The sequence below is a fragment of the Mustela putorius genome, unplaced genomic scaffold, assembly GCF_011764305.1.
Source record: "Mustela putorius furo isolate JIRA1106 unplaced genomic scaffold, ASM1176430v1.1 tig00000275_pilon_pilon_pilon, whole genome shotgun sequence".
Classification (NCBI taxonomy): Eukaryota; Metazoa; Chordata; class Mammalia; order Carnivora; family Mustelidae; genus Mustela; species Mustela putorius.
Genome location: NW_025421341.1, coordinates 33359996 through 33380922, shown reverse-complemented (window position 1 = coordinate 33380922; position 20927 = coordinate 33359996). Strand labels below are relative to the sequence as shown.

Below are 20927 nucleotides of genomic sequence, written 5' to 3'. Positions count from 1 at the left end.
GTGCCCAGAGCCTTTAACTGGAGAGCGAGCGCGGAGGGGACACACCCGGACACACTGGGTTGCCTGGTAACACAGAATGCCAGCCCCAGGGATACACACCCTCTCTGGGATGACACACTCAAACTGTTTCCACACAGGCAGATTGCACGGAGCAGGCGCTCTTCCCATGTGAATATGCCCACCGGGAATGATATGTGCCTTCATTCAGAAACAGTCCTGTAACTAAAGATTCTGTTCACCCACACCCCAAAATGCTTACCGGATTTAGGTAGGGTCAAGCAAGCCCCCTAAAACTTCCAGTCACGCTCAGTGACACACACACATTCGCCCGAGTGGTCAGAGTCTAGACGCCTCACGTCCTTTTGTTTCCTCCCGGAAAACCTTTGACTTTTCCATTTTAAGCAGCCAGTGACCAAATGGTCTATTTCTGTAACTTCTTAGTATTAGCCAAAGATTGTTCTTTTGAAATGTCTACAGTAAGTTACGAAGAATGCTTCTGACCTTTGTTTTCAAATTCAACTATGCAAAACGCTAAACACAACGTGAAAACTCAGAAGGCAATTTTTAAAATTCACAGACAAACCACGCTTGAGAATTTGTTCAACTTTTGGTTGTAGGAGAAACGCAAGCTTACTGAATTTTGCAGTGATTTTTTTTAAAATTCCAGCTTGGTAAACAGGAAAACAACTTCGGAGGCTTTGTGGCGTGAGCAACGGGAAAAGGCTCGTCTGGGCAGCACCCCTCACTTCTTAGGGATGGATAAACCGAGGACTCGCCCTTGACCTGGTTTCCAGACTCTGACCTTGATTCGGCAGAACTTCCCGTGTGGTGTTTGGACTGCCTGACTCGTAGACAGATGCGCCCTCACTTGGGTCCAGAAACATACGCCTGTGTAGGTCTGTCCCCTTCTCTGTATGTCTCAGACACTGTGGTGGTTTTAGGATGAGATAACCTGGTTTTCCTGGCCACAGCAGGCTTCTTGCCTCCTGTTCCATCATCAGACAAGACCAACCTGGAGACGTCTTCAGATCTGTACAGTGGTGCTGGCCAGGCCCTCTCCGGCCATCCAGATCCTTCCCGGTCCCTTTTCCCCTTTGCCCTTCCTTCCCTCCCTCTCTCCATCCTTCACTCTTAACTTCTGACAGGAATTCCAGTGTGAACTTGGAACAGCTACCTTCAGAGAGCAGGGATATTACCACACTCAGCCTCTCCTCCCAGAGATTATGTCATCTCTCTCCCTCAAAATTCCTTTCTATTCTTACTTTTATACAGTAGTTCCCCCTAATCCTCAGGGGATAGTTACCAAGACCCCCAGTGGATGCTTGAAACTGGTTGGTACCAACCCCTACCTATGCTATATTTTTTCCTATACATACATACTTGTGATTTATTTTATAAGTTTAATTTATAAATTAGGCACAGTAAGATATTAACAATAATAACTAATAATAGAATAATTATAAAAATATACAATTTGAAAAAATATGTATATGTACACACCACAATAAAAGTTATATGAATGTGATCTCTCTCTTTCAAAATATCTTATTGTACGGGACTCACCTATGTTGTGATGATATGAGATGGTAAAAATCTACGTGATGAGATGAAGTGAACGAATGATGTGGGCACTGTGACATAGCATTACTACTGTTGACCTTCTGACATTACATCAGAAGAGGGTTACCTCCTCCCAGGCCACAGTTGACTGGGGGTAATGAGACCCCAGGAAGTGAAACCATGGATAAAGGGGGATTGCTCTTCTTCTTCATTTATTTATTTATTTATTTATTTTGAGATTTACTTATTTATTTGGGGGGAGAGGGGCAGGGAGACACTTTAGCAGACCCCATGCTGAGCATGGAACCTGATCCTGGGCTCTACCTCAGAGATCACGACCTGAGTTGAAACCAAGGTTTGGACATTTAACCAATTGAACCACCCAGGCGCCTCTAGACTTAATTTTTATTTTTTATTTATTTTTATTTTTTAGATTTTATTTATTTATTTGACAGAGATCTCAAGTAGGCGGAGAGGCAGGCAGAGAGAGAGAGAGAGAGAGAGAGAGAGAGGAGGAAGCAGGCTCCCCACTGAGCAGAGAGCCAGATGTGGGGCTCCATCCCAGAATCCTGGGATCATGACCGGAGCTGAAGGCAGGGGCTTTAACCCACTGAGCTACCCAGGCGCCCCTAGACTTAATTTCTTTCTCTCTCTCTTTTTTTTTTTTTAAAGATTTTATTCATTTATTTGACAGACAGAGATCACAAGTAGGCAGAGAGGCAGGCAGAGAGAGAGGGGAGGAAGCAGGCTCCCCACTGAGCAAAGAGCCAGATGCAGGGCTCCATCCCAGAGTTCTGGGATCATGACCTGAGCTGAAGGCAGAGGCTTAATCCACTGAGCCACCTATGTGCCCCTAGACTTAAATTTTCAATGAAAAATTTCTGTAAGTAAAAAACCACAAACAAAACATATTTAAAAGCAAGAGACAAACTTGGAAAATGCATTTTGCAGATATATGTGACAACAGAGGCAAATATCCTCCTCATCAAAGGACTTTTATAAAGGATATGGCACCCAACAGAAAGATGGACAATGTGAGCAGACAGATGAATCAAGACAATGAAACGAATGAAAAAAAAAAAAAAAAAAAGTTTAACCTCCTAAATCCTCAAAGAAGTCAAAATAAAGCCATTTGATATAACATTTTCCTTATTACTATCAGACTATAGCAAATGACTACCCACTATGGGGCAAGGCCTTTCTCATGAATTACTTCTAGAAATACAAAATAATCAGAAGAGCCTTTCTGGAGAGAATTCAAGCCTTGAAATTACTAGTATCTTCTAACCTGTCAGTTCTACCTCTCTACAAGTTGTCTGGTAGGAATCTCTAAGGTGTCCAAAATAGATAGCTACAAAAATATTCATTGCAGTACTGTTGCCAAAACAAAAAGAAAAAAGTGTGTTTATAATTTTTTCCCTCTTTTTTGTTATTGTGTACCCAATTCTCTTGGTCCTGCTCTCTTTTGTTTTTGTTTTGTTTGTTTGTTTGTTTTGTTTTGTTTTTTTAAGTAATCTCTACAACCAAACACGGGGCTGGAACTCACAGCCCCGAGATCAAGAGTTACTTGCTCTATCTACTAAGCCAGCCAAGCACCCCGGCCTGTTTTTTGTGGGGTTTTGTTTTGTTTTGTTTTTAAGATTTATTTATTTGAAAGAGAGAGACCATTAGTGGGAGGGAAAAAGGCAGAGGGAGAGAGAATCTTCTTCTTCTTCTTTTTTTTTTTTAGATTTATTTATTTGACAGAGAAAGAGAGAGAGAACACAAGTAGGCAGACAGGCAGGCAGAGAGAGAAGGTGAAGCAGGCTCCCCGCTGAGCAGAGAGCCCAAGGGGCTCGATCCCAGCACTCTGGGATCATGACCTGAGCTGAAGGCAGATGCTCAACTAATTGAACCCCCCCCCCACCGCCAGGCACCCCAGCTGGGAACTTTTCATAAGGAATCTCATATTGGACTTTTTATTTATTTTTAAAAAGATTTTATTTATTTATTTGACAGATGGAGATCATAAGTAGGCAGAGAAGCAGGTGGAGAGAGAGGAGGAAGCAGGCTCCCTGCTGAGCAGAAAGCCCGATGTGGGGCTTGATCCCATGACCCGAGACGAAGCAGAGGCTTTAACTCACTGAGCCACCCAGGTGCCCCTCATTTTGGACTTTTAAAAGCCTCTCGAGGCTAAGAAGCTGCCCTCAGACTTTACGACCTGAGCCAAAGGCAGAGGCCCAATCCACTGAGCTACCTGGGCGCCATAGAGGAAGAGAGAATCTTAAGCAGGTTCCCTGCCCAGCTCACAGTCCTACCAGCGGCTTGACCCCACAACCCTGAATCAGACCGGAGCCAAAATCAAGATTTGAATGCTTGGGTCGCCTGGGTGGCTCAGTCTATTACGTGTCTGTCTTGGCTTTGGTTATGACCCCAGCATCCTGGGGTCGAGCCAGACATCAGGCTCCTTGCTCAGTGGGTAGCCTGCCTCTCCCTCTCCCTCCGCCTGACACTCCGCCATCTTATGCATGTGCTCTTGCTGTCCCTCTCTGTCAAATAAATAAAATCTTAAATAAATAAAAAAGAAGGTTGGATGTTTACCTGACTGAGCCACCCAGGTGCCCCAACCAACCTGTTTATATTTAAGTTCTGAACATACTATGCTAGAACGTTATTTTGTATTTTCCTACCTTAATAAAAAATGCAGAAATAAGAAATATTCTGGTGTGCCTGGTTGACTCACTTGGTGAAGCATGCAACTCTTGATGTCAGGGTTTGTGAGTTCAGGTCTGACCCTGGGTGTAGATAGAGATGGCTTAAAAATAAAATATAGGGGAAAAAAAGAAAAGAAATATTCTGACTTAGGGTGAGTCTGAGGGTTAACTCAGCCCCTCCCTGGCCCTGTGACCCACGGAAGGTTCTTCCCCTTCAGGTCTTCATTCTGAGTGTGTGGGACCTCGGGTTGAGTGAGGCTGTGGAGATGGGCAAGGGCGCTGTGTGGAGAGAAGCTGGCAGGAAAGCAGGAGGGAAGCTTCTGGGAAGGAGCTTACAGGTAACCAGAGCCACGATGCTGAGCCTAATGTCTGGAATTGGAAGTCTTCTAGAGGAGGAGAGGGCATCAACGGATTGCATCCAGGTCCATGTGCCTCCTCCATCACCCACCTGCTGTTGCCATGGTGAGGGGCTGTCCCAGGCCTTCCAGGGTGAAGGTCTCTTGGAAAGGAAAATCGACCTGGAGAACAACCTTTTAGGGAAAAGTTGTCACATCACCTGAACCACCCTCTGTGAACTGACAGAGTTCCTTAACGTGGTTCAGGATTCTCCAGTGACCCTCACCCCTGCAGGATAGCTGCATGCTCAAGGTGGCCATGAGAGATTTTACCCAAGAAGTAGAATAAAGGAAAACTCATTTAAAATGGAATCGGTTGGGGATGCCTGGCTGGCTCAGTCAGTGGAGACTGTGACTCATGGTCTTAGGGACTGAGTTGGAGTCCCACTTTGGATGCAGAAATTACTCAAATGAGTGATAAGTAAGTAAATAATTAATTATAAATAAATAAATAAATAAAATGGAGTTGGTGGACCAGAACTAAGAGCTCTCCCACCCTACCCCAAGGCCTCAGTCACAGACCCCAGCAGGAAGAGAGGACCCTGCATTACCACCAGAAAGAAGCCTATGCTTTACTATCCCAGCAGGAGGAAGAAGCACTGTCTCCTTGCCTGGCAACAGCCCAGCCAATGAGAGGCTGCCACAACTCAGCCAATGAAAAGCCGGGGCACTTGGAATCTCTGGTTCAGGGGTCCCTGGGCGGCTCAGCCCACTGAGTGTCTGCCTTTGGCCCAGGTCTTGATTCCGGGGCCCTGGGATGGAGTTCAACTTCAGACGCCCTGCTCAGCAGGGAGCTTTCTTCTCCCTCTCCTGCTCCCCCTGCTTATGCTCTGTGTCAAATAAATAAATAAAATATTAAAGAGAAAAAGGAACCTCCAGTTTATTCTAGAGGACTTTTTGTTTATAAGAGCTCTTGCCAACTGCTTTCCTCTGCTTTGCATAAAGCCTGGAGCTCTCCTCTCATGGCAGTCCCCCAGCCTGAGTCCCAAGCAGACCCCTTAGAGAGGTGGACGGTCACCTGGTTACTCATCAGATTCTTCTGGGGAGGGGCACCTGGGTGGCTCAGTGGGCTAAGCCTCTGCCTTCAGCTCGGGTCATGATCCCAGGGTCCTGGGATCGAGCCCCGCATTGGGCTCTCTGCTCAGCAGGGAGCCTGCCTCCCCCTCTCTCTCTGCCTGCCTCTCTGTCTTCTTGTGATCTCTGTCTGTCAAATAAATAAATAAAATCTTAAAAAAAAAAAAGATTCTTCTGGGGAACTTGGAACAAATCGAAATTCAGAGCCCCAGGCTTTCTAACTCAGCATCTCTGGGGTAGGGGTGAGGAGGTTAGGGTGGAGTCTGTGCTTTTATTTATTTATTTTTTTAAGATTTTATTTATTTATTTGACAGAGAGAGATCACAAGTAGGCAGAGAGGCAGGCAGAGAGAGAGGAGGAAGCAGGCTCCCCGCCGAGCAGAGAGCCCGATGCGGGACTCGATCCCAGGACCCCGAGATCATGACCCGAGCCAAAGGCAGCGGCTCAACCCACTGAGCCACCCAGGCGCCCCTGAGTCTGTGCCTTTAAAATGGCTCCCGGAAACCCTGGAGTATCATCCTCAGCTTCTGGTACATCTGCAGGAGGGGTGTTGGGGGGGTTTAGTTCTGGCCTCGGGGTCTTGCTGCCTTCAGGGCTGGTCACACATTGCCTTTACTCCCTCAGCCTCTTCCCCCAGAGATGCCCCCTACAGCTGGTCAAATTAGGAAACCCCTGCCTACCCCTTCAGTGAATCCCACACCTGTCTGCCCCTTCTCGAACAACTGACTGTGATGTTGATAGGGTCTAATATATTTAAGTTTATTTTTAATTCCATAAGTAGTGCAGGAATGCACCTTTACTGTAAAACAATTCAAGAAACCCAGCTGGAGTGACGCCTCCCTTGTCCCCCACTCCCACTCCAGGCTGACTCTGGGGTGGGTGGGGCATCATGTCCTTCCAGACTCTTGTCCATGTGTTTCCCACCGCGTCTCCAGATCTGGAAAGAGAAGAATCATCTTTCTTCCCACCCCAAGACCTCTTCTCTGCCTGTACCTTGTACTGGACTTTGCAGCCTCCCCCATAGCCTTTGGTCTCCACTACCTGCCCCCACCCTCCACCCTAGCTTCTCTCCCCCACCGACCCCCCTACCAACATGCACACAGATATACACGGGTGTTTCTTTTCCTGAAAACAGAGCTTTCTCGAACCTTCCATGCTTTTAACCACCACCACCCCTTTTTAAAAAGATTTTTATTTATTTATTTGACAGAGAAATCACAAGTAGGCAGAGAGGCAGGCAGAGAGAGAGGAAGAAGCAGGCTCCCCACTGAGCAGAGAGCCTGATGCAGGACTCGATCCAGGACCCTGAGATCCTGACCTGAGCCAAAGGCAGAGGCTTAACTCACTGAGCCACCCAGGTGCCCCTTTGCCCCCTCTCTTTTATCAGTCTCTCTTCCAGCCAACTTCTTTAACAAATGACTCCTTGGCCAGATTTCACACCTGCAGCCATTAGACCACAGCTGCATCCCCACTGAACTCCCGTCTGGAAGGGCACTGACCCAAGTCAAAGGGTGAAGGTACCTCAGAGGTCTGTGGGCTTCCAGCAGCTTTACCTTTCAGGGAGGGAGGAACTGGCTCCTGAAGTTCTCCTGGGGTGTGGCTCACCCCAATGCTCTAGTCATGTTCTGACAGCCAAGGCTTCCAGAAAGTCCAGGACCCAACTGAGATGGGCACACAGCTCAGCCTCTTAAATACAGAGGCTGGGATGAGGAACGTTCCTGAATAGCTCAACTTCCTCTGAAGGAGGAGGAACAGCAAGAAGGGGCTTAGGCTTTACTACCCTTCTTCTCACTCACTATCATAAAAGAAAAGCAAACAAGCTTTTGAATTACAGAACATTCCCCCAAAAGTTCTGTATTCATTTTCCATTGCTGCTATGACAAGTTATCACAAATTTAGTGGCTTAAATCAACACAGTTTTATTCTCTTACAGGTCTGGGGGTCAGAGTCCAAAACCAAGATGCTGACAGGGCTGCATTTTGTCTGCAGCTTCAGGGAAGAATCTGTTTTCTAGCCTTTTCTGGCCTTTAGGGGCTGTTTGCATTCCTTGGCTAGTGACCTCTTCTTCCATTTTTCAAAGCACATCCCTCCAGCCTCTACCTCCACAGTCCCATCTCTTCTCTCTGACTGACCCTCCTGCCTCCCTCTTATAAGGACCTGGTGATTATATCAGGCCCAGGATAATTCAGGATGATCTACCTATGTCAAGATCCTTAACTTACTCCTACTTGCAAAGTCCCTTTTACCACATGAAGAAAAGTATGCATGGATTCTGAGAATTAGGACATGGAAGGACATCTTTGGGGCCATTACTCAGCCTACCACAAGTATCAAATGTAATATGGAGAGACATCTGAAGATAGACACTGAGATTAGACAGATGTGGATATTTTGCCTTATTTTTTTTCAGATTTTTTTTTTTAAAGAGATAAATCTCTACAAAAATAGCTAAAGCCCTGTGTGGCTTCTCCTTCCTTCTCTCCTCAGAGGTAACCACTTCCCTGAGGTGGGTGAAAATCACCCCCATGTATGTTTCTGTTATTTGCTACTTATTAAAAGTGTATTTTGTTGTTGTTGTTGTTAAAGATTTTATTTTCAAGTAATCCCTATACCCAGTGTGGGACTGGAATTTACAACTCCAAGATCAAGAGTCCCATGCTCTACCAACTGGGCCAGCCAAGCACTGCTAAATGATTTTAATTTTTTAGTTTTTCTAAAAGATTTTTATTTATTTATTTGACACAGAGAGAGAGAGATCACAAGTAGGCAGAGAGGCAGGCAGAGAGAGAGGGAGAAGCACGCTCCCAACTGAGCAGAGAGCCTGATGCGGGGCTCAATCCCAGGACCCTGATATCATGACCTGAGCTGAAGGAAGAGGCTTAACCCACTGAGCCACTCAGGCACTCCAATTATTTAGTATTTATTTATAAAGATTTTATTTATTGATTTGACAGAGCGAGAGAGAGCACAAGCAGGCAGAGCAGCAGGCAGAAGGAGAAGGAGAAGCAGGTTTTTCACTGAGTGGGGAGCCCAAAGCAGGGCTCTATCCCAGGACCCTGGGATCATGACCTGAGACAAAGGCAGATGCCTAACGACTGAGCCACCCAGGTGCTCCCCAATTTTTTAGTTTTTAAATTTTGTTTAGAGATTTATTATTCACTTGAGGGATGCCTGAGTGGCTCAGTCAATTAAGCATCTGTCTTCAGCTCAGGTCATGATCCCAGGGTCCTGGGATGGAGTCCTGCACCAAACTCCTTGCTCAGTGGGGAGTCTGCTTCTCCCTCTACTTGCCATACCCCCTGCTTGTGCTCGCTCTCTCTCTGTCAAATAAATAAATAAGTGAAAATGTTAAGGGGCGCCTGGGTGGCTCAGTGGGTTAAGCCACTGCCTTCGGCTCAGGTCATGATCTCAGGGTCCTGGGATCGAGTCCCGCATCGGGCTCTCTGCTCAGCAGAGAGCCTGCTTCCCTCTCTCTCTCTCTGGCTGCCTCTCCGTCTACTTGTGATTTCTCTCTGTCAAATTAATAAATAAAATCTTTAAAAAAAAATTTAAGAGAATGTTAAAAAAATTGTTTTTTTCTTTGAGAGCGAGAGAGAGCGAGGAAGAATGAAGAGGGGCAGAGGGAGAGAGAGAAGGAGAGAGAAACTTGAGCAGAGTCCTTGCTGATCTCAGAGCCTGATGTGGGGCTTGATCTCAAGACTCTAACATCATGACCTGAGCTGAAACCAAGAGTTTCAGTCAACTGACTGAGCCACCCAGGGCACTCCCCACCCCCACCCTGCCAAATGCATTTTTAAACTCAACAGTACCATTTTTAAATGTGTTTTGAAACTTTAAGTAAAAGGAATCACTGTGCATACCATTTTACAACCTGCTTTTCTAAGGCAATATGTTTTTGACATTCTACATGTTGATACATGTAGACCAAGTTCATTCATTTTAACTGCCATGAGAATACCTCCCGTGAGCAAGTTAGAGTTCATTTCGTCCTTTCTTTTGCCAAGTGTTGGATTGTTTTTACTTTTTGTGCTATTACAAACAGTGCTTCAAGAAATATCTTTGTAAAAAGAAAGTATCTTTGTGCTTGTTTTCTGGAACACCTGCGCTAAAGACCTCTGGTCGGGGAGCAGCGAGGAGCTGCATGGCTGGGTCTGGGATACGCATACCTTCAGCTCTCCAAGTGTTGCCATGCAGTGATACTGCCAACAACAGTGTTTTAAAAATACCCATTTCCCATATATCCTCAGCATCTGGTGTTTTCAGATTTACTATTTTTTTTTAAGATTTATTTCTCTTACCTATTTTCCAGTCAATCTGTTCTGTTCCCAGTCTTCTCGAATAGTTAGGCAGCAGCAAGTTTTCCTCCATCTTGACCCTGAATGACAAACCCATGCAGGACCCCCTGAGCTCTGTGTGGTCCTTCAAGCTATCCCCCCAATTTTCTCTCTTTTGATTTCCCCACTCTGGCCAGCCCTCTGCCCACACTGAGTTTCATTTGGGCCAGTCCTGGAAGAGCTCTCCTTAGCACAGTTCCAAAGCTCTCTGCTCTTCCCACAGAAGGCTGTGAAAGGCACGGAGATTGTCTCTGGGAGGAACAATGTCTTCTGCATTACCAGCCCTCATCCTAAGTGGACTAGACAAGTCTAGTCCTGGCAATGTGAGTAAATCCACTCGAGAATTAGTCACTCCTGAACTCCCCAGAAATAAATGGCCGTATATTTTTCCTGTCCCCAAGGGTGTTCTGGAACATACCTGCCCATGAACTAAATAACCCGTATCTTGGAACATGGCCCCATGGAGGAATAAATCCAAAGGCTGTGACCTTTCTTCCCACAGCAAACCTCTTTTCTTTGGCAGCCTATGGCTTTTAGACACCAGATCTTGGGTTCTAAGTTTTTACAACTCCCCTCTCCCCACCGCCCCTGATCCAATTTAAGTGGTGGACTAGCCATCTTCAGCGACCTCAAGACAGGGAAGCCATCTCTGAGTTGTCTGGCCCTTTCCTCCTGCTGGTCCCTAAACGAAGTGAGACGGCCTTGTTCTCATGGATGGATGGAAAGCTGAGGACAGTTCTCCACCATCTGGTTGCAGCCTGATGGACTTTGTCTATTCCTCTTAGCTCTCTGGAGCCACTTACAGATTCCTGTGATCCTATTCGCAATGGCTTTGCCTAAGATACTCCCTGGAAAAGATGGGGCCTAAGGGATTGCTTCCCAAAAGGGATCAGCCATATGCTTCCAAGGGAACCCCAAGTGCTGCTTGCTGGGGTGTGGGGGGGTGTCATCCCTAACATCTTGCTGCCCAGCACTGGCTGGGGGATCCGTACACATTTGTACGTCTTAGCATTTGTAATGAATCCCCCGCTCAGTTCTAGGTATAATACGGATACTTTAGAAGCTATTTCTTTCACGTAAACTAATGGTTTGTGGTTCTAATAATCAACATGGGTCCCCTTCTCTATTCCAGGGATTTAGGAAGTGGCCCTCACAGAGGCCAGCATGACATGAGGCCCCTTTGGGTCCCGAAGGTTACCTTTCATCAACTGAAGGGTATACGAAACTCCATTTCAACTATGAGAAGCAGCTTTCTGGAGAATAACCCAGACCAACGGAGCGCAGGTGGACACCAGCCCTAATTATCGTCTTTCTGACAAAAGACTGCTGCTGGAAGCTCAAAATGCCTGACAAGCCAGCTACCGAGGAAGTCACCCAGAAGCCCAGGGAGTTGAAATCCCTTCTCAAGCACTCATTTTCAAAAAACAAATGTTTCCTAATGGCGCTCAGAGGGAGTCATGGGCAGCCACCAAAGTGAGTCATTTGGCAGATGTCAGGGCTGGGCTGTCCACAGCTTCTGAAGCCTCTGAGGAAGCTCAAGGTCACACGCCTGCCTGGGACACAACTCATTCGGCTCCTCTCTCCTGGTTTTTAGATTCCTCATTTCTCTTTAGCTGGGGAGTCTGATCAACCATCTGAAGTTTTTAAAGGAGCTAGGTGAACCGCTTTCTGTTTTTTGTCCCCCCCCACCCCCCGCAGAGCAGTTTAAATTAAATCCTGTCCTGAATGAAGGGTTCATTTAACTAAGTATTCCATTAGAAATGAAGACATTGTTTCTTCAAGATTTATCAAACAGAAGTTTTTATTCTTGAAAAATGACATCTCACTCAGTAGGTTCTTAAAATCTCTTACCCCTGTGGTTTACCTGATGTCCCTTCATCGTCTTCTGCCTCATGCTTCTCAGTGACAGACTCTTGCCATCTTTTGTCTTGTCTGAGGGACAGATGCTTGATACCTCCATTCCATGGGGCCGTGTGCCATACTTTGTCTTCGTCTTCCCGGGAAGCTGGTTCAGTACAATGTAAGAAGGAATGTGTAGGTGTCCTATGATTCCATTTGTGTGTGTCTGGCTGTGTGTTTAATGATGTACACGTAATTTTACCATGGAGAGCCGGAGCTGGCTCTCCTGTCTAGCTGATCCTGCCTATTTCTTAACTCCCCACCTTCACGGACATCATATTGGCAACTTAAAATCAGCCACGGTGGGAGTATTGGCACCCTGAAAATTGGCAAACACTCCAAATCATGGCTTTTTGTTCCACGGTGAAGATGGAAGGTGAGGTGGGGTGAGGGCTTAGAAATGTCTCGAAGAAACAAGAAACACCAAAAATAGGTACCTGTACAGAATGGAACTGAAGAACGCGGGTATTGGAGAGGTTTTTGTTTTGGGTTTTTTTTTTTTTTTTTTTGGCTTTTTGAATTTTTTGTTATGTGGATAACTATATATTTTTTTTTTAAGAGAAGTTTCTTTCTTTTTTAAGAACAAAGACTTCCTGCTGTGTTTATTAATCCCACACCATCAGCTGGAAACTGCCTGGGGCAGAACTGTCTGATTGAGGAAGAGATCAGAGCCTGGAGAGATGTCTTCACTGTGGCCTCAGTGGAGTGATGTGCTGGGAGTGGGGATTGGGGCTGGGCACACACAGAGTACAGTAGCAGGCAGTCCTAGAACTGCCTGTCGAGTCTGAGAGGGGAGTCAGAACATGCCAGGCCCTCAGTCAAGACATCAGGCCAAAACTCACTCGGGTCACCAAACTCCAAGGATGAAATGGAAAATGGGCATGAAGACAGGACCCTAAGAATGGTCCAGCTCTAGGGAGGCTGAGGGAGGGGACAGGCTAGAAGGGGCACTTTTCCCTGGAGGGTCTTTCAGATTCTGGAGCTGGGGGCAGCTTTTTAGGCCATTCCTGAGAACTTTTCCCCTGCAGCTGAAGTTAAAAAGGGACATACGCTCTGCCCAGGAGGGATGGAGGGCAAACTGGGGCAGCGAGGAAACAAATTAAGAGGCTGGTTCCTTACCGCTGGGGAGGATGCTCACCAAACCCCCTGGAGAGGCAGCAGTCCACAGTAAACAAGTTTCAGGGAATGAAGCAGAACTCTGGTCGGATTCCATGAAGCTCATCATACTCCATAAAAGGACCCCTAGAAGCCCTGGTCTGTGCCAGGGGTGGGTAGTAGTTCCCTTTGGAGGGTTTGGGGGAGTGGCTTGGAAATTCTAGGTGGAGATCATGGAGGCCGCAGGTGCAAGATGGGCCACAGCCAGAGAAACCCATCAGATCTACAGCAAGATGCAGGATCTGGAGGGCAGCCCCAGGATGGGCTGCTAGGACTGCACTGATGGGGGAACCTTGGGGATACAATCCCATTCCTCCCATTGGGCCCGGATGCTTGGGGAAGGAGACTCTCCAGGAAACAGAAAACAAAGGGCCAAACATTTGCTTAGGATGGTCAGGAAATTGGGGGAGGGGGCACAGTGAGAGGAAGGAGTGGGCTGCTCCCCTGGCAACAGCTAACGGCCACAGTCTGTGCCCCCCAGGGCCCTCAGACATTTCCAAACTCCACCTGACAGCATGGGCAGTGGCCTTTGAAGTCATGTCAGTTAGGGGCTGCCTTGAGTTACAAGGGAATTGCAAATCCCAGCAGCCCTGCCAGGCAACGAGGACAAATAAGGCCATGCCTTGGCCCCCGTTTTAGTGTGCTGCTAACGTCCTTCAATTTTTAGATAAATTAGAGGCATACAGCCCAAGAGATCCCTATCTTCCCATACTGTGGGGCCTCGAACAACCTTAAAATGCTACTGAATCTATTAATGACCCATATCAATTACAGGTAAACTAAGTCTGCCTCTGCTGACATTTGCCGTCGACACTTTGAAGGTGGAGTTCCCATGGACATCACTAATCAGAGTAGCCAGCTGATTCGGTTACTTGGGAACATATCTGACCGTTGACTCACCCCCTCCAAAAAGTCTGTCACGAGGCCAGAAAACCCTCATGAGATACCAGAGGAAATCCTGCAAAGCCTCAGTCATTCCCTTAACCAAGTGTTTGCTGAGTGCCAAGGATGTGGGTGGTGGCGGGGTGGGGTGGGTGGCAGCGTGGCTAGCCTACCTGCAGGGGATGATGGGCCTGTGACTAGTACAGTCACCATCAGGCCTTAGGCCCAAGGACAGCTCTGTGCTCTATTTGGGACAGTATCTCTTGCACCTCATAGGAGGCCCAACACTTAGTGCTAGGTGCTCAGTAAAAAAATTCGAAACAAATACTACAATACTACACTATGATACTTTTGCTAACAAACCTTTGGGAAATCAAAAGGAAGTGGTTCATTCTGCCAGGGAATTAAAGAAAGCTTTGTAGAAGAGGCTGCAGGTCAAGCTGGTCCTTGAAATGGAGAAGTCAGTGAGTAGAGCAGGCAGAAGAGCCGTCCAGAAAGAGGGCAGTGATGGGGCAAGAGGCCAGGCAGGCGGGGAGGCAGGACAAGGCGGGGGGCGGAGGGGGGTGTATCTTGAATTGCAGATATATCCAGGCCCTGTGAACTCTGCACGCTATTCACAGACTCTGGAGTCCATGTGACAGATTCTTTGACTCAGAAGCCAAGTGACCTCTTCAGAAACAAGACTTTACTTTTGTCAGAGTGAAACCATGCCATGTTTTCTTTCTCACCTTGGCTGCCTGGGAGCTCCTGAAGTGCTGAATCTCCTCATAGTCCCACCCAGGACCTTTCCTCTAACAGATCCTGCATCAGTGCTCTGCTGTTGTGTTAACAACGCAACCATGAATGTAGCATCTCAAAGCAGGACACACTTAATAGCTCTTGGTTTCTCCCGCAAGTCCTGGCAAGGCTTAACTGGGTCTTCTGCCAGGCTTGGGTCTGAGGATTGACTGGGGCAAGATCTGGTTCCAGGTTGGGCAGTCGACAGCAGGGGTCAGTTCCTTGCAGGCTGTGGGGCAGAGGTCTTAGTTTCTCCCCTGTGTCAGCTGGTATCTCAGGATCCTGTCCTCTCTATAGGCGGAGCACGATCAGTGAAGGGAGGTGTCAGAGCCGGTATCAGAGCAAGCTGGTCACTGAAACCTCAGGTAATGTAATCAGATGCACTTGACCATGGCCACAGGTCACCTTTGCCTTATTCCATTGGTAAGAACAAGCCCCACCCTCATTGAGTGGGCGCGTTTTAGAGGAAGACCAGGGGGAAGGATCATGGGACCACCTTGGTTGGTGGCCAAGGTCCTCATCAGATATTAACAGCTAGTTAATTAAAGTAGTCGTGTGGGCACTTAAAGATACACCATTACACAGACATAGACTGTCTCCGCAGGAAGGCAGTGAAGTGAGTTCTTTGCCTCCCAAGAATGCTTTCCCTGCCCCCACAGCATCTGCCACTAGGCTGGGCAAAAAAACAAGTCAATAAATCTGAAATGAAATGTCCTAGGATTCGCGTTACTGCTGGAACAACCTGGAGTTTTCTACCATCAAGGTAATTATTGGCTTGTCATAAATTTCTCGATTAACCTATGTAATTTAAAAAAGCCATATACCAATTGTAACAGCCACAAAGTGGGAACTAGGACAGACATCACTATTAAGAATGTGGGCCCTTCCCTAGAAAAATGTCTCCTACTAACCAACACCTGTGATTTTCCCCTACTCTGAGGGTGAGCTATGTACATGGGTACTGTTTCCCAATTCTGCTAGTGCAAAGCTGGACTGGCACTGCTTAAGCGCATGGCTCTGAAACCAGGTGACCTGGGCTGTAATGGAATTAGCGGCTACTGTAGGACCTTAGACAAGTCGCTTAACTTTCAATAATGATAGCCAGTATTTGTTTAGCCATACTGAGCCAGACTCTTTACCTATATTAAACCCATATAAATCAAATTAAATTAAACCCATATAAGGTAAAATAAAATAAATTAAACCCATATAAATTCATTTAGCCCCTATCACCCCGCTGGGAAACAGACACGGTTAGTAGCCCCATTTTATAGATGTGAGAATTGAGGAATAACGGTTGAGGCCTGGGACTAAGATTCTCAGCCTGGTCAAGAGCAGGGGGAATGCAGGGCAAATGGTGGACAAGAGGACCGAGGACAAATGCACAGCAGGGTGCTGGTGTGGAACAGATTCTCTTTCTAACCTTCTGTCCCCACTGCCAACCCCCGCCAGGTAGGACTGGTAAGAACTGTGGTTTGCTATTTGAACCACTCCTATTGCCTAAGACCTTGAACGCAACTTGCACCCTTTGCAGGGTGTGGTGAGCAGAAAGGAGAAGCCAGAATGCCACTATTGGGGGAACTGGATTCTATGCCGCTTCCAGCCACCCTTTCAGGGTAGTCACACTCCCCCTCTGCTGCTTAGAAAATAAGATAAGGCACCAGGGAAGGAGGAAAGGAGCCCACACTGCCTCCTACCCCCATAGAGAGTGAGCTCTGGGCCTCCCTGGATCTGGATGTTCCAAATCCTTCATCCTCCTCCCACCCCTACCTCTTGATCTTTAGCCACGTGCGGCCGCCTCCCCTCGGGCTCTGGGGAGGGGCAAACCAGGTACTCCAAACCTCCCCCACAGCCAGACACCTACGTAATCCAGAACCCCTTCCTCTGCCCAGACGCCCCCACCCCCACCCCTGTAGCCCGGGCTGGAGGCCACCCTGCGAGTCTGCCTTCTGCGGTAGGGCTTAGCAACCCTCCCTCAGAAGCAGACACAGCGTTTCCTCCACTTTTCCCGCCAACATGGCCGAGTGACAGCCAAGAGGCTCCCCGGGGGCACAACGGCACTGTTCCACAGAGACCAGACTGAACAGGGGGCCGCTGGGGCTGACTGGATCCGGCAGTGTGGACAGGACGGCGCCGCGGGCATACGGTGCCCATGCGGCCCGTGAGGACCCCAAGCCTGCTCTCACTCCCTAGAACCCCCTTTTCTGCCTAGCTCCTTCCTTCCTGATGTTGTGGAGAAGATTCACGGCCCAGAGCGCTCTGACCCTTGAGGCTGCAGTGTGCCAGGTTCCTCTGGGGGTAGGGACCGCCTGCACGCGGTGGGCAGTTGGTGTCTCCCAGCTCTGCCCCGCCCGGTGCGCGCGTGGGTTGCCCTCTGCAGTGGGGTCAGCCAGGCCAGGCCTCCTAGCGCCTGGACTGCGCCCCCTGCCCCTTGGGCGAAATGTGAGGCCCCTCTACCAGCCGGAGGTCACCTCTGGCTCCGCGAACACCGCACCCACCCGACCTCCGTCGCACAGCGCGCAGCCAGGGGACGGACACGGGATGCCAAAAGCGCTTCCCTAATAGCGTAGGCGCGCGGGCCGGGGGGTCAGCTTTGCGCACAGATGGACACAGTTGCGGACAGGGGCCGCAGGCCTTGGCTTTGGGGACAGGAGGGACGGAGCATTACGTCCGGAGAGGGCTCGGCTTCCCGCTGGGGATCACGGGGGGTGGGGGCCTGGGCGGGGGCGCCGCCCGACCGGCTTGCAGAACGCGCCTCCGCCATGCTCTGGTTGAGCCCTGGAAAAACCCCGGCGCGCATGGGAGAGGCGGGCCAGCTCGCAAGGACGGCGGGAACAAAGGCGGCCCCGCGGCCGGATGCAGTCATGGAAAAACCCAACGGGGCGCCGGGGCGGGGGCGGCAGAGAAGAGGCGGCGCGCGCCCCGCAGCCCTGACGCCTTTGCCGGTCGGTCCGGGCGGGGCTGCTCTCAGCCCCCGCCCCGGGGCGCCCCTTGTAGGAGGAGTTGGGGGGAGGAATAGGGGAGAATTGGGGAGGCCCGGGAAAACAGAAAATGCTGGATCGGGAAGGGAGGCCTGTGCCTGGGGCCAGAGAACCTGCAGCCCCCACGGTCGGGGTGCTTTTGGCCGCGAGGCGAGGGAAGGGTGGCCCGGGCTGGTACTCGCCCGGCACACGCAGCGATGCACACGGCCACTTGGCCGCCGCGGTAGCCGGGGGCGGCTAGCCCGTAGGGGGCGCACACAGACCCGCGCATTGGCCCGGACGCGTGTTCCGAGGCGCACACGCGGGGTCCTTTACACGCACGCGCGCACAGACACGCGAGCTGCCCATACCTCCCAGGGCCGAGGGAAAGAAAGGGTCCGACCGAGAGGGAGCGAAATGTTCGTTAGGGCGGTCCCGGGGGTTTAGTTTCAGAAGCCGTGGGCGGGGCCTTAGTAGAAGAGGCGGTTGGGCCCCCACCCCCACTCCGTATCGCAGGTGCGGGCGGACTTGGCCACCTGGGCCGACCGCGTGCCCAGATACCGCCTGGAGTTTCCCTCCCGTGGGGGACGCTTCTTGCCCTGGCCTAGGTAGTTCTGTGAACCTGGCTGTGGACTGGGAGGCAGCACGGCGGGGGGGCGGGGGGGGGTTATGTAGAAAAGGAAAGTGTTGGCTCAAGTTGGATCTACTGACTCCTGAGGCCTTTTCCAGCTCTGACTTGTTATGAAGAAGGAACTGGACCCAGAAGCCATAAAAGGAGTTGGTGGGAGCCGAGAAAAAAAGTCTTGGGCCCCAGCCACAGCTCTTCTTGTTTTAAATGTCCCCTTGTTTATTTACGTTGCTCCCTGCCATGGGGTCGCAGGGGGCAAAGCCTAAACCTGTGGGGTCCCTACGATAGGGAAGGGATGTAGAATTTGAGGCTAGGATCAGAGGATCAAGGATCAGAGGAGACCCCAGAATCTGCCAGAATCGAGGCTGCTGTGTTAGGGTGGCAGGCGGGGGTCCCTGAAGGCCAGAGGGCAATGAAGCAGAAGACCATGACTTCAAAAGTTTCATGCGCCTTTTTTTTTTTTTTTTAAATGAGCGTTGACTGTTGGAACTGTTGCTGGAACACAGCAGGGAAATACAGCAAATGTAGAGGTTCTGGCTTGCATTCAGAACACAGGATCTACAGAAGTAGGGACACCAGCGACATGACAGGGTCAGATGAGCTGACATCTACTTGGGGTCCCCTTGGGAACTGAGGTTGGAATCAGATGACCCAGCTGTGCCTCTTCCTAGCTTCCTGGTTTTGGGGATCTTGTCCAACATCTTTGGCCCTCAGATTCCTCATCTGTAAAATGGGAACAAGAACTCGTGCACCAGAGTGTTCTGGGGATTAAAAGGGTGTCTAAGTCCTCCTTCCATCTTGCCTTTCCCTCCTTTTCCACTTCTCAAGGTCCCTGGTGCTTGCTCACTAGGACTCCTTCCAAGTCCCAGTTTCTTGGAAGCAGGTGGCGTCCAGTGGGACGAAGGCTGGGGAGCAGCGCCCTCTAGTGGTCGATACCAGGAGGGTCCCGTCAGTCCTTGAGACACGCCCAGGCTAACGTGATTAGTGCACGTTAGAGCCTCCCCAGGGCTGATCGGAGCCCGAGCTCCGGGGGCTCCACTCGGAGAAGCCTTTCCTTCTGATTCAGTTTCCCCCTGGAGCGAGCAGAGAAAATAGCAGTCTCTCCTCTGACCTCCGGCAGCCCAGCTTTCGCAGCTTTAAAAGGCTTCTCTCACTTCTGCCCTGGAGGAATATATGCACTTAGCCTTCATACTGGGTTTTATAGCTTGCAAAACACTTTGACACACATTACCTGTCCCTGAGGTGTGCTGTTTCTGGGTGGTGATGGCGCTTCTTGGATAGAGGATCGTGGTTGGGAGTGTGGCTCCAGTGCGGGGGACAGATTTGGATCCTGCCTCTTCCATCCAGCTCTGTAACCAGGGCGACGTTCAAAACATTGAATAATCAGTAGGGCAGGCAGCGACCAATCAGAACAGGCCCTGTTCTAACCGCCTGGTGTGGCCAAAGGCGTGTGTACCTGCTGAAGATTCTGGAATAACCTCAACCTCCTGGGGCCTCTGTTTATTCATCTGCAACATGGGCACGTTTGTTATACTAGTACCGCTTTAGAGGACAGTCCTGAGGACTGGCTTAGTTCAGTGTTGTAAAGGATCGAGAAACCAGTGTCTGACACCTAAAAGCACCAAATAAGTATTGGCTTTATGATTGGTCTGAGCTCCTCTCAGACTCAGTGACTCAGGGTGGTTGCAACTTTTTTTTTTTTTTAATTTATTTTTATTTGACAGATAGAGATCACAAGTAGGCAGAGAGGCAGACAGAGAAAGAGGGAGGAGGAAGCAGGCTCCCCGCTGAGCAGAGAGCCTGATGCGGGGCTCGATCCCTGGATCCTGGAATCATGACCTGAGGTGAAGGCAGAGGCTTTAACCCACTGAGCCACCCTGGCACCCCGGGTGGTTGCAACTTTTAAGGGAGACTCTCTTCTCAAACCACCTCCTTGTCTGGCTCCCCATTTATTCTGTATTCTCAAGAAGTGCTTCTCAAACTTCATCATGCATCCGAATTTCTGGGGGATCTTACTAAATTGCGGATTCTGATTCAAGAGGCCTGGGTGGGGCCTGGGTTTCTAACTTTCATCTAAGCTCCCTGGTGGTGCTGATGCTGGTCCTAGAAGCAAGGCTCCAGAAGATGACTGTGGACACAGAAGGGACAGCTTGTTGGCCTGTAAATATTTACTGAGCACCTACTCAGTGCAAGGCAGTGCAGGGTTCAAAACAAGTTCCAGGACTGGCCTCTAACCTCAAGGAGCAGAGGGGCTATTGCAAAAATACCAGTTAGTAACAGGCCAAAGAGCAAACATGCCAAACAAACAGCAGGTGAAACATGTGGTGAGTCCTGTCTCTGCCCAGCAGCTGGAGTGAGGATTCAACCAACCAGGTTATTGCCCTGCTCAAAACTGCCCAGTGGCTCCCACCTCACTCAGAATAAAAGCTGAACTCTTCCAGATTCTTCTTCTAGGCCCTGCCATCATCTGGCTTTGTCTCTGACCTCATCTCCCATCGCTTGCTTTATTCTAGACTCACCATTTGTTCCTGCGAACCCAACATCCCAACTTCCTACCTGAGAGCCTTTGA

The 20927-nt window shown here is 49.3% G+C and overlaps 2 long non-coding RNA genes across 2 annotated transcripts; one reads left to right on the top strand and one right to left on the bottom strand.

The window, feature by feature from the left end:
• The first annotated feature begins 10059 nt into the window (after positions 1 to 10059).
• On the top strand, positions 10060 to 12087 carry LOC123391688. Its single transcript, XR_006606393.1, has 2 exons — positions 10060 to 10379; positions 11189 to 12087. It is a non-coding gene; the product is annotated as an uncharacterized LOC123391688 (long non-coding RNA).
• Positions 12088 to 18555: 6468 nt separating this feature from the next.
• On the bottom strand, positions 18556 to 19911 carry LOC123391664. The gene is made up of 2 exons (XR_006606375.1): positions 19589 to 19911; positions 18556 to 19080 (listed from the first exon to the last, which is right to left on the bottom strand). It is a non-coding gene; the product is annotated as an uncharacterized LOC123391664 (long non-coding RNA).
• Positions 19912 to 20927: the final 1016 nt, after the last annotated feature.